This window comes from Idiotropiscis lumnitzeri, chromosome 1, assembly GCF_059441095.1.
Source record: "Idiotropiscis lumnitzeri isolate Australia: NSW breed Sydney's pygmy pipehorse chromosome 1, RoL_Ilum_1.0, whole genome shotgun sequence".
In the NCBI taxonomy this organism is placed as follows: domain Eukaryota; kingdom Metazoa; phylum Chordata; class Actinopteri; order Syngnathiformes; family Syngnathidae; genus Idiotropiscis; species Idiotropiscis lumnitzeri.
Window position 1 is genome coordinate 23,354,212 of NC_142391.1, and position 14,207 is coordinate 23,368,418.

The following is a 14,207-nucleotide window of genomic DNA, read 5'->3' on the forward strand; positions in this document are numbered from 1 at the left end:
ATCAAAATGTCAACCCAACGTGAATATGTTGTGTAGAAATAACCCAGCATTGTCTCGGTGCATTTTTGGACCCAACGCTGGGTTAGCTATTTCCCCCATTTTGGGAGATTTTCGACCCAGCAGTTTCCAGAGTGTGACTAAAATCTTCGGTCATGTTTGCTCAAATATCGGTGGGCTAAAACTGTGACGCTGACGCAAGCTTACTTGTGATTGTGGCTAAAGATTGATGTCAAAGTTGTCTCATATCTAATTGTAAACACATTTTTATTTAAAAAAAGTCATCTTGAAGAATCTAATATTTAAATATGAACAAGCAAAAGTTCAGTCCTAGCCTAGCACGTCCCAAATTCGAAAATTTTAGTCTTCCTCCGATGAGTTGATGACACGTATGTGCACAAATTATATTTAATGACCGACCGAGCGAGAGCAACGTCGTCAAGGTGCGAAACGATAAGCAAGAGGCCAGCGCATTGGTTCCGCCATCAGCAGATTTGAGAAGCTCGGGGGCCGACCGGGGGGCCATGTCGGTATCGATCGGTGATCAATGCACCGGTGTCATCCATTACACGTTCCGTTTTCAACTTCAGACACCCAACTTTCTTTTTTCCAATGGAAAAATTACACCGTGCGCTATATTTGATCTCTGAGAACTTTCTGGATTGGATGTGTAATGAGCCAGCGGGCCTGCAAATCAGTGAAGGGAAAAAGTAATTTAAAACACAGTCCTGCTCTGAAGTGCCGATGTGACATGATTTCCTCAGCGACTTCAAAAGTACACGCTGATTTTATTTTATTTTTTTTAAATGGAAATATTTGCTTTGCCATGACGCACAAAAACTCCATGAATGGGAACAAGTTAGTCAAAGAGATAAAGACACGGGTCACCAACATGGTGACGGTGGGCACCAGGTGCCCCCCCCACCCCCGTTGGACTAGCGGTTTGCACATTGGCCTCACATTTGTCAGGTTGTGAGTTTGAATCCACGCTCCTTCTGTGGAGTTTGCAAGTCTGGGATTTCTCCTACTAATATTTTTGATTTATCTGTCTGAAAGTTAAAAAGATTACGAAACGCACGTCTTGTAGATTTTATAGCTCGATTTAATCAGTTCAATTTTCTGCGTGTGTGTGCGTGGGTGTGCTTAACTTCCAAGGTGCTTCACACTGGCTGCCTTTCAACTACCAAAAAAACAAAAAAACAAATATCTATTCTGTTGAATCTCCTTGGGAGCAAAACTTTCCAGCCTTCAGATATCTGAGCTGTTCTTTCAATTCTACATATGGACGCCGTTGTTTCCAGCAGTGCATCAGATATTCGCCGCCTTTGTCTTTACGGGCCGCAAACGGCGGCAGGGAAGCGTCGTCAGCGTTTGAGGCAGACGGTGTGATGAATGAGTGTGATTAATGCCTACGATGACGGCGCCCGAGAAAAAAAGATTCTTTTGTTCCTGTTAATTATTCAGGCGGCCCCTTGAATAACGATAATGTCATCAAATCTTTATCTATGTGCTAGAAAAGTGAGAAAATGTTCGAATGCAAGGTGAGCGTGCGGACACCAAACTTCGTCCCTGGCAATCAAATTGCGCATTCGGATTATTGGGTTCGGGTTCACGAAAATTGGGATCAGGTTTACTGTCTCTAACGATGAGATTTTCTGCTCTGAGTGTTCTGGGTAGTGAGGGAGCACCTTGGTTTATGGGATTAAATTTACAGTTATTGGGTTAGGGTGATGAGTTGTGGGTTTGGGTCTTGGATTCTGGACGCAAACAAGACCTGCCACAGAGCTTCAGACGGCCCGTCGATGCTGCCTCGTCGCTCCCAAAATTAGAAGACGAACTTAAAGATGGGCAATTATTATTATTGCCATTATTAAGGCCCGAGCAGCGAACGCCATGTAAATAATTTTTCTTATTATTATTCACCATAAAGACTGGCATTTTTGAGGAACTAAAAATGTTAATCCAATTAAAAAAAAAAAAAGTTAATCAGCCCAGAGGTTGTAAATTCAAATCCCAATTTTGTAACCGTGCTTTTAAGACCTAATCCTGCAATGAAACCATATTTTGAAACCCCCTCCCTACTTTGAAGCCTTAACCTTGATTTGACATCCTACTTAGAAATCCTAATTTGAGTCATGAACCCTAATTTGAAACCCTTCCTTAAATTCCTAACCCTACTTTATTCTTTGAAACCCTAACCCTACATGAAAACCCCAACCCTGCTTTGAGATCCAAACCCTAATTTGAAATCTGAACCACTAACCCTACTTTCAAACCCTACCGCTAAATGAAAACCCCAATTTTACTACTTTGAAAACCATCCCCTAATTTGATATCATAATTTAAAACTCACACCCTACTTTAGAAAAAAAAACTACTTTGGAACCCTAACCATTGTTTAAAGACCTACTTTAAAATTCTAGTCTTCAGATGCCAGCATTCTTTCAACTCCCCCTCGTCTCAGTTTACAGCATGCGCGACCTTTAAGTATTTGATCGCTGCATCTACCACCTTGTTGTCCTGCTCAATAAAAGAGAAGTCGAGTCATATTAGCGCGAGAGGTTGACGCGAGGACAGCGAATAGGTTGTTGTCAAGAGGAAAAGTCAGGCCCAAGTGCCGATTGATTCTGGCACGTCGGCCCGGCGTCTTTGTTTGGTGTCACCGTGCTTTTGGAATACCGCACATCCTCTCTTGGCTCCGGCTCGGTCCACGGATCACAAGTTGGCAGGCGAGTGGAAAGGAGGATCTGAAAAGTGGGAAGCTCATTGGCTGCTCTTGTTTTCCTCGGCAAACTTTTGATTTGGATCTGTGATTGAACTAAGATGGAGGCTAAAAGCACAAGAGAGACGAACAATGATTATTGTCACTCTTTTTTATTTATTTCTCAAGTTCCCTGGACCAGAGGCAAAGTACAAATGACAATTATGTTAAATCCACATGCATTTTCTTGATCAATATCAAAATTCAGTTGCCTTGTTCCTCTATTAATTAGCTACTTAGCTAATCAATTCATTAGTTAAATAGTTTGTTCATAAATTAATCTGTTATGTCGTTAGGTCATCTGTAAATTTACTACTATAGTTTGTTAGATTACTTATTTATTTGTTAATTTTGTTAGCTAGTAAGTTCATTAGTGACTATTTTTTTAATAGCCGCTTCATTTGTTATTTTAGTTAGCTAGTTAGTTCGTTTACTAGCTAGTTGGTTTGTTATTTTTATACTAGTTGCCTGTTTATTTATTTGTTTAATAGTTCATTTAATAACTGACTTAACATATGTTTGCTAGGGCATTATGAGTTGGTTAGCAAGCTAGCCTGTTGGCTAATTTAATTTATTATGTAGCTGGTTGGTCAGTTAGAAGATTGTGAGTTAGTTTGTTAAAGTGAGTGCCTTTTCTTTAGCTAAGTTAGCTCGTTCTTTCATTTGTTAGCGAGGTGCCTAGGTTGTCACATTTTTTTTGTTAGCTAGTCCACTGGGCTAGCTAACTTTACATTGCCACCTGGTGCATAAGAATCACCTGGAATGTGTCTCTGTTGTTCGGGCTTTGTCAAGGTTTTTATTTATTTATTGTCGTTGAAAATAGCAGACATAAACATGGCACGAAGCTCAATAATATTTCTTCAAAGAAAACTTGAACTTTTTCTCCCGTTAATGTTGTTAGTCTTTCTAAATGGAGGAACTTTTTTCCCCCTCCTAATTTCTAAACAAACGCTAATGCAAACGTGCACTCTGAAGCTTAGTCATTTTCCTGAAGTAACGTCATAAATAGCCATCTCAAATTCTTAGAGGAGTGATAAGTTAAATCCTTGGTGTGCCTCCTAAGTGCTTAATCGCAGATTAGAGCAATTAACACTCAACAAGTCTCACATTCTCTGAGGCTTGATAATTATGTTTTAAGACAAATTACTATTTTATGATGTGCATGTGTTGGATGGGATGGGGCGGGGGCTTGAGACCACCCCTAAAATAGCTGCAGGACTGATTGTTATTCTTGTTATTGTTCCCTAGTTCACTAGTTTGTTAATTGGCTAATTCATTTTTTTTGTTTGTTTTGTTTATTTTTGGGTGTTAATTGATTTCCTAGTTAGATTGTTCATGAGGTAGTCCATTAGCTTGTTGGTATGCAAGTTAGGTAATTTGGTAGCAAACTAATTCATGGGTTGAAGAGTGACGTTTGTTAATTTGCAAGTTTATTTAATAGAAAATGAGTTAGGGTTTTTTTATTTGTCAGTTATTTTCTGGTTCATTACTTATTTGCTACTTCATTTGTTGGTTAGCTAGTTGGTTTATTAATGAGCAAGTAAATTAGCTCATATTTTTGTGGTCTTTATCACCAGAACGTATTGTGATTGGCTGGTTCCAAGGTCATGTGATATGGCCATGTGTGCTCTTCCATAAAAGCCATAAAGGAGCGTATTTCTAACTGGGGTCTAAAAATAAAAGCACTCAAGAGACGTTTTGGATAAAAAATGTCTGCTAAATAGCATTTAGCAGACTGTATGGCTGCCATGAGTGCCTAGCGTAACATCTATCTGTCCGTTGAGCGCCATTTAGGCCCTAAGTCTTCAGGCTTGCTGACGTTCTGATACTCAGCGGCTCGTTAGTCTGGCCAAGGGTGAGAAGGCTGCGAAGGGGACACGGTGAGTTTCACGCCAGCTTCACGCTTTTTACTTTAAAACTCTTTGGGAAACTGAAAAATCCAAACCTCATTGAATGCATCTGACGGACAAGCTAAAAAAACAAAAACAACAAAGACGGGGCATGGCCTCTATTTACTGCATCTTAAAGAGACACATTTTATCCAAGAGACTGAGGGCACGGTGGCGCAAACTGAAGACTATGGAGTAAAAAAACTGTAGTATCAAGCATCACATTTGATTTATTAGCTCATATAACTCTATAGTTTTTCATTTATTTATTTATTTATTTAGAGAGAGAGAGAGAGAGAGAGACTAATTATTCCAATCCAACTAGGCTCAGTGGCGGTGGCGGGAAGTGCAGGTGAAACACGCACGCACACACGCACGCACGCAGACACAGCCCGCAGGGATTTTAACACATACACCCACGCACACACACTCCAAAAAAATGTCAAAAGATAAAATAATCAGCTGAATTTCACGTCTGCAGATGACATTAACTCCCCTTGTTTGATGTCTGCCTGCCTGCCTGCCAGAAGGAAGAGGAAGAAAGAAAATAAGTTTTCAGGAGGTGCTTCTTAAAGTTTTGCATTGGAAAAAGATAATTTGATTTTAGAAGTGCAATTTTGTACAGTGATGACACAGAGAATGGAAATTTATATATATATATATATATATATATATATATATATATATATATATATATATATATATATATATATATATATATTCACATTCTGCATTTGTGCTGTGCGTTGCATAAAGCTAACTTGGTGACTCTTGGTGTTTATAGTATCAATGTTTCATATTATCATAGACCTGACGTCGGGCCAAAACCTCATAAGTCCTGTTTTGGTGAAGTTCTTGATTTCTTTTCTTCTTTTGGTCAGTCCACATGCATGTTACTTTCACACATTATTGACCAATCAAAAATGTTGAAAACGGTTTGCTGTCTTGCACAACGCAGTGCTAATTGTGAAACAAACCTCTCCTGAAAAAATACTATTTTGGAGGTACAAGGTTTTGGCCTAATGCCAGCGAAGCATTACATTATTTGAAGTGTTGTCCGCACATTCTCAGCAGTAGCAGCAGCAGCAGTCACCTCCGCGACGCAACTCTTCTCCCGTCTATTTGAACGCGATCAGCATCAACTGACTGTCAGCTTCTCCCGCGGGACAATAAATCATCCAATTAACACTCAGCTAATGGGCGCCAGTGTAATTAGAGCTGTCAGCGCCCCCTCATGCCCCGCCCCCCCCACCTTCCGTGATATCAACGTGCAGTCTACTTCTATTTTAGCGGGACTCATTTCGTCCTGCTGATTGCGACTCCTCCGGGACGTGTCGAAACACACACTCATGCGCACACGCTTTTGTGAGATTAGCATAAAGGAAGTCGCAGTGGGGGAATACGCCGTTTAATGACCGTCGCTTGTAAACGCGACCACGTTAGCGTGCCTCCACGAGTACCTGATACCTTAAAATAAGGCCGGTTTTGACCCGATACTGATACCTGCTGTCGGCAATTTCTAATCCCTTTGGGCATTTTTTAAGCATTCTTAATAAAATTGTTATTTTTAGTATTTGTGTAATTTTAATTTTATTTATTTTTTGCTCCTAAATCAACTGGAGTCAGTTTTTTCTGCAGTTACATGCAATGGCATTGCATTTGTATGAAAAGATTTGCACAAAATGCAGAGGTGCCACAATGCAAAAACCCATCCAGGTGCTAATAAAGCTTAGCTGATTATCATCGGAGAAAAAAAAAAGAAGCCTCAGGTGAGAGAACTCAATTAACTGCATCAAGACAATCCAAATCACTTCACATGAACCAAGAAACGTGTAACTACTGTTGGAAAGTGTTTGTTGTTTCAATACTTTGCAGATAGTTTAGATTTTATTTAGAGGTAGGCAACAAAAACATGCAAAAATGTTTTCTTCTGTAATATATCTAAGAAAAAAGTTGATTGTTTTTAAGAGGAGTTGAATTCTTCCACATCCTTTTTTTTTTTTTTTTTTTTTTTTTTTACAGGAAAATGTTTTTGACTCCCTCACACAAAAATTTTAACTTATTGCTTTCATTGCAATAATTGTTGGGGAAAATGTGATTTTTCCTGAGCATATTATCATCAAATTCTGCATTTAAAAACGGATTTTTGTAGGAGAAAAACAATTCTTGAATTTTGAAAAATATGAAAACGTTTTTTGTATTTTTTTTCTCAAGGATGATGACTCTCTCTTTAATGTGCTTTTTTGAAAAAACATTATTTTTAATGATTTTTTTTGTTAATTATTTTTTTCAGTTGTTTTTCTTTTTCTTTTTTCTTTTTTTTTCTTTTTTTTTTTTTTAGTTTTTTTTTTTACAAAATTGTTTCCACTGAGCAAAATATTACTTTTAGGATCTAAGAAACATTTCTTATTTTTGATACATTTTTTGAAAAAGTTTTTTTGTCATGACTTGATCTAGAAAACATATTTTTGGGGGACGGATTTTTTTTTTTTTTAAGATAACGCTACTTTTTTAGAGACATTTTCTTATTTATATGTGTCTTTTTCAAGAGCGTAAAAAAGGGGCCCCAGTTACAGCAGACTGTAACAACTAAATTTGAATTGCTAGATGTACTGTCTGTTTATCCAAAGCAGCATTAAAATTTTACGAATTCTTCCTGAACGTAGAGTACTAACTTCCTCGGAGATTGTTAGAACAATATGATTATTATTCTTTTTTATTATCTGTTTGTTTACAATACTTTTACGATATTAAAAAATGTATAAATTCTGCGTGTTGGTCAGTAAAACAAAAATACGCTTTTGTTTTGTCAACATTTCCATATTTTTAGGCTCATTTTGCATGGATCAGATTGAAGTTGTTGTTGTCTTGGTGGTGGCCCTGCGCTCAGCAGATTGTCCTGGCAGTTCATTTGCCCGCCCGCACGAACCGCAGTGGCGTTGCGGTCGAAATCAACATTTGTGGCGAGCTGAGCCTCATTGTTTTGACAAAAACACACACAAGCAAAAATGTTTTATTCATCAAGTCGACTCACTTAAGCAAAACAAAAAGTCATGAGAGCATTGCTTGTGGCAGGCGTGCATGACAACATTTGGGCGGCGTGGAAAGCAAAACACCGCAAAATTAACAAGCCTGGGCAACACAGTGCAGAATAATGTCTTTTTAAAAATAAGAAAAATAGGAGATCTAGTCTGAGAAAAGTCGTTCGAATATTTGGATTCACATTTTATACCCCCCAAAAATGTACGTTTTTTAATTTTTTTTTTTTTTTTTGCAAAAGTCGATTTTTTTTTGTTTTGTTTTTTTAACTTTTTTTTAACTCATACATGTGTCAAGAACATTGGTAGTCATGTTTTAGCAAAGGAAAATAATGTACATTGTTTACTACAAGAAGGTGTCGTGAATTTTCCTACTCTTATTTTTGCTGTAAAAAATAAAAATAACAAAAAATTCTTTGGGAACATTTTTTTATAAGTCTGTTTTTTGGGGGGCGGGGGGCTCGGTGAGCGCAAGTGTTTTAGCAAGAAAAAAGCTTCAATCTCACAATCCAAAAAAATGTTTTTGATAATGCATAATATGTTAGTGCATAAAATTAGAACAATAGTTATCATTAATTTTGGAAAAAGCGTATTTTCTTTGGGGGGGGGGTGTTTCTGTCGTTTTGTTCCTGTAATATTTTATCAAGGGAAAAAAGGCAAAGTCTTACAACAATATCTAAATTTTACAATGGAAAAATACAACTATTCTCTTTTGTTTGTATTGAAAAAAATTATGTAACTAATATAATATTAAAATAAAATATAAAATTAATAATTGATTCCTGATCATTTTTAAATGGTACTAGGTTCTATTTTTCTTATCATTTGGATGTACTGGATGACGAAATGAAGGCAAGTTTTCGTTTTTTGCACATCTGCTTGCTTGATTACATTTCATCTCTTGACGCAGGTGTTCAAATTACCCGATAAATGTGGCAGGTTTTACCAAATCACAACAGCAGGGTGAAGTCGGGTGAAGCGTTTTTTTATTTTTTTTTTGTCCCTTACACTCCCGCGCAGACAGCAGATAAGATACGTTGATGTCGGAGATGAGATATTTTGTGGGCGCCCCCTTGAGCTGCTCATCTTCACCTTAAATTGCCGGCACGGCGCTCCGGCCCATCGCACGAAAGAAAAAAAAAAGAAATCCACATTTGCTTACCGAGGAGCATGAGTGGGAAGGTTTGAAATGAGGGTCAAGTCTAGGTTGGGCTTTCGATTTAGGGCTTCAATAAGGTCTCCCGTAAGGGTTCCAATCTAGATTTTGTTATCAGTCCGGGGTCACTTGTTGAAGTTTTTGTTTCAATCCCGGCTAACGCTTTGAAATAAGGTGGAAGCACTTTCAAATGAGGGTTCTAATCTATGTTTAAAGTTTTAAAGAAGGGTTACATTTTCAAATTGTGATTATATGGCAATGGGATTCAAAGTAGAATTTCCATCAAAATGTGTTTATGTTTTTAAGTTCGATGTCCCAGCCAGGTTTTAAGTCCACTTTTTAAATTGAGTGTTTGGCTTTCAAATTGATGTTTATCAGCAGCTGGAGTTTAAGATTGTGTTCGTGTTTGATATTAGGGTTTCAAATAAGGATTTCAAGTTGCCCGTCCCTAAATTCGGATGATCCAACTTGAAGTATTTTTCGGTGTTCAAATGCAAAATCCAATCTAAATCAGGCGTCCTCAATAGTGTTCCTCGTGTGGCCGATGTCCTGCCTGTTTTCCATCTCGCCCCGCTGCAACGCACCTGATTGAAATGATCAGATTATCAGCAAGGGCTGCGGAAGCTTGATAACGATTCTGATCGTTTGAATCGGGTGCGGCGCAGCCGGGAGAGATGAAAAACGGGAAGGAAAGCGGCCCTCCAGGACCCGAGTTTGACACCTTTGCTGTAAGTTAAAGTCAATTAGTGCTGGTTCCTTTATTCTATGAATACAATTTTTTCTAGGTCAGAGATGCACTAAAAAAAAAAAGAATAATAATTCTATATTTCTTGCGCTGTTGTATAGCTTGGCAGTGCAGGATGATGCGATTTCAAGGTGACTGCACGGTGATATGGAAACCAACCTTTGAGTGGATCAACCTTCCCTCCTCCCTCCATCCATCCATCCCTTTGTGTGTGTGTGTGTGTATGTGTGTGTGTTTTGGCCTAAAAATAGGTGCCATCATAATCCAATCGTAAAGACACAAACGCAGAGGAGGAAAAAAGTGGCAACGCAAAGGTTTGAGCTGCTCCAAGGTCTCCTCGCGGTCTTGACGGACGACAGGAGACGAGGACCGAATCGACGAGCGTTTGCGTGGACTATTGTTCTTATCGTTCTTATGTTTTGGTATTAAAAACTGTGGGGGCATTTTTCTGTGGCCGCAGGATGCGAGCAAAGCGGCCACTCAGCCTGCGACTAACAATTATTTTATCATCACTTTTAATTTGGAAAACGCAAGCCAACATTTCTGCCCATTTTTCTGATGGACGTGACGGGCTGAACTTGAGTTTGTGCATTTTCTGCATTGCCACTTTGAAGTAAGGTCGCATTTTTTAATATAGTCATAAAAATCAAATACGATTCGTCAATTAGTCGACTAAATAACTCTGCAGATTAACAGATTATGAAAATAATCATAGTTGCCCTAAAATTGAGAGTGGAGAAAATGCCCAAAACTTTGGCCATTCCCTTCCAAAATAAAATCATGTTTGTCATATTTTGATTCAACAATAATCAACAGTGACGATTAGAAAAATCTGTGCTGAGATTTACTGCTAAGAGGCTGAATTTCTCTGGTTCTGGACAATTAAGAGTTACACAAGGACAGGAAACGACTGATTAGCAAAATAGTTGTCGACCCTTTTGATAATCGATTAGTTGTCGATGAATGGATTCATTTTCGCTCCACTGAAGGGAAGATAGTCAAGTCAGAAGGCGGGAATCTAGCTTTTCTTACTGGTGGGACAAATTTTCTTGGTTGCCATTTTCAAGTGCAACGCAAAAGATGGCCATTTTGGCGGCAAAAATTTGATTTTATTCTTGTGAAATTATGATTTGCGTGTGTGGCAACAAAAGGAAGTGAATCTCTTCCACCCTTTTTCCTCAACATATGACGTTCAAAAATGAATCCGTTTTGAGTTACCCCCCCCAAAAAAAAAGAAAGACTTCTTCTTGAGAAACTTTTATTTAAAAAAAGGAAGGTTTTTCCTCAGAAGAATTGGAATGTTTTTCTTCCCCCAAATATTTTCTTTTAGATTTAATTTATAATATTACTCGCTTATATAGAAATGTCATCAGATGTGAAATGCACTGCTTGTGCTGGTACGCACAGATATTTTTATTACTAAATTATTTTTATTCTGAATAATATTGAACATCGGCATTGAAATAAAGAAAATGTTGACTCAATTAAAAATATCCATTTAACAGACTCAGGCTCTGTTGACAATAATTGCACTTGAGCAAATATTCAACATTCTGTAAAAAGGTTTCGAAAGTTACTGATACCTTGCTCTCCCAACCCTGGAAAAGCTGGTTGCGCCGCTTCATTTTTTTTTAGGCGTGCCATTGAGAAATGAGGTTGCCTTGGACACCCAAATTGGTGTCAGTCTCGAGCCCCGCTTCCAGACGTATTGCTTACTTCACAACCTCATTCTTGTGCGGTCCTTGTCCAAAGTAGTGATGGATCAAGAAGAGCAACCACACGTGTGACCCAAACAAGCGCGCTGGTGTTTTCTAGCCCGCGACCGCGTTTAAGGCAAACTAATAGCGGTGTGCTGCCAGTATAAATCTCCACGTTGCTGATAAAAAAATAAATAAATAAAAAAAAGACGCATCATCAAGATGGAGAGCACACTGCTACCATTTTAATTCAGTGTGTGTGTGGTGTGTGTGTGACAGAAGAGAATAAATACCCACTAATGCTCCAAAATACAGCTAGTCTGCCATTTTGCTTTGAAGCCCCAATTGTGGGGGTCCACTCCAGAGGTCTTACAACCATCAACTCCTCCGAAAGAGTTTTTAAAAACTCAGCCTTCAAAGCACGTTTCACTTGGTGACATGAAATTTGGTGGTTATGTGTACTCTGACAAGACCTGCAAAAAAAGTCGTAAGAAGTGATGTCCGGTTATGTGCAAGAGGTCCGCCATTTTGCTTTCAATTGGGCATTTTTGGGTCCTTTCCAGGGAGTTTTTTTTAATTGTTTCACTTTCAAATGTAAAATTTGCTGGACTTGTCTGTCATAAATGGACCCACAAAAAAAAATCATAAAGCAGCGCCTAACGGGCAAAGCAATTTTGCTATTTTGCCATTTCCAGAGATTCTATGAAGACAAAATTGATGTAGCTGATCCTCCTTGAAACCCATTTTGGTCGAGAACATAACATCTGCTGGATATCTCTATCATGATTCGTGCCACAAAAAATCTCAGGAACCCATGCCTGAAAAGACACAGGAAGTGTCATCTTTGTTTGAAGTAGCCATGTTAAGATCATTTTGCTCTCAAATACAAAACTCCTCCTCACGAGTCTTAAATTCAGCAACATGAAATTCGGTGTGCATGACAAAGATGACTTGGCATTTCAGCCTCTCAACAGCAAATAATCTCAGATTTATGTTGTCCTCTGTTTAGGCATACGTATCTGTTTGATTTTTTTTTTTTCTTCAAAATTAAATATTCTTACTTTGGAAAACAAAGGCCAACATTTCTACCCATTTTCTCTTCTGGACCAAACTTTCGTTTGTGCATTTTTTGCTCTGCCACTGAAATAACGGACCGCTTTTATTTTTTTAAAATGGTGATGAATTATTTTTTTTTATAATTTTTAGAATTTTTCTATTTTTATCCGATTCATCAATTGATCACCTAAATAATTCGCCAGATTAACAGATTATATATGAAAATAATCGTCGCAGCTCTAAAATTGAATTTGATTAGCATGACAATCATGAGTAAACCTGCAAAAGAGAGCCACAAAAACCTCTCAAAACTCTACGCTTGAAAAGACACAGGCTGTTTGCAATTTGGGCTCAAAGTCGTTTAGGCTCTTTAAGATTTTTTTTTTTGCAAACTTAGTCCCGCAAAGCCAATGTCACATGGAAACCTGAAATTTGGTAAACGGTTTTATCACGAATCGAAGCACAAAAAAAGTCTGAAGAAACTATGCTTGAAAAGAGCGAGCAGTTGTGCCACTGTTGCTTTTAAATGGCCTATGCAGGTCATTTTGCTTATTTCCGAGCAATGTTCTCCTTGACTTGGGCCGTATTTTCTGTTGACGTACCATAAAAGCCGAAACGTTAATAAGTCAACCCCACCAAGGTCAGATCTTGAGCAAGTCCACCTCCCAACAAATCTGCCAGGTTGCAGGTTAGCAACAGTTGACAGCAGGCCCGCTTCAAAACGAGCTGTAAAGGCAAACCAGTGAAAGGAGCAAATGGAACCAATTCAAAGGAAGATACCAATTGATTCAAATAAAAAAGGGGGATATAAATGGAACAAAAGAGAAGGGGGCGCACAGAGGATGACTTGCTGTGACAATAAAAACTGGCGACAGGTGCACAAATCGACACACAATCACCATGACGACAATCCATCCTATAAACCGCACACACAAGAGTCGACTTTTTAATCCGAGCCGGATAAAAAAAGTATAACTCACCTCTTGCCGGACAAGATCATAAACACAACCGAGACCCAGTTAGGGGTGACAGGATTTCCATTCAAGTGTAAAATGAATCGGAATCAACAAAATGTCCTTTCTCTGCTATGTGGGGCAGTGGAGATTTTGGCAAGAATGAGAATTAAAAAACATTAGTTGCCATCTGTTGATTCTAAATTATATTTTGAGAAAGGTTTCATGAGGATCCATATTTTTCAAGGGCCGTGGCGGGTTTCAAAATGCCGACTTCTGATTTGGACTCTCTTAAAGTTGCAAGACCTTTTTTTGACATTCTGTTTGAAAAGTTGGTGGAACTAGATTTCAGTGGGACGTATCATCATCTGCGTAACAATGAAAAGTGTTTTGTTTGTGGATGCTCTCAAGATGGTGAATGAATAAACGTGGATCCAGGATTGACCCTTGAGGGACCCCACACAGAAGCGGAGCCTTGAAGAAGGACCTTTCTGACCGATGGCAACCAATCCTCCAGACAAACTTTTTTCTTTTTTTTTTAGATTTAAGGACAGATTATTTTGGTAGAATTTTTTGGGGGGTAATTTTTTTTCTTTTTAAGAGTCATGTTTTTTTTTTCTTTTTTCTTTTTTTTAAATTTAATTTATTTGCACTTTTCCCCCATATGTATGTTTTGCATAGAAAAAATAATTTTGGTTTTCATTTGTTGTAGTGTTTTTTTAAGCATATTAGTAAGAAAAGAAGTCCAATCACTTCAATTAATTTAAAAATGTTTGGAGGGAAAAAAAAGTCATGATTTCGTGTGATTTGTTTTTAATTCTTTGTGCATTTAGAAAAAAAACAGTTGTCCGCGCCGCCATTTGCTAAGTTCATCACCGTCGTCAGCACGTTGCACGCATGAGTAATTGGGCGTAG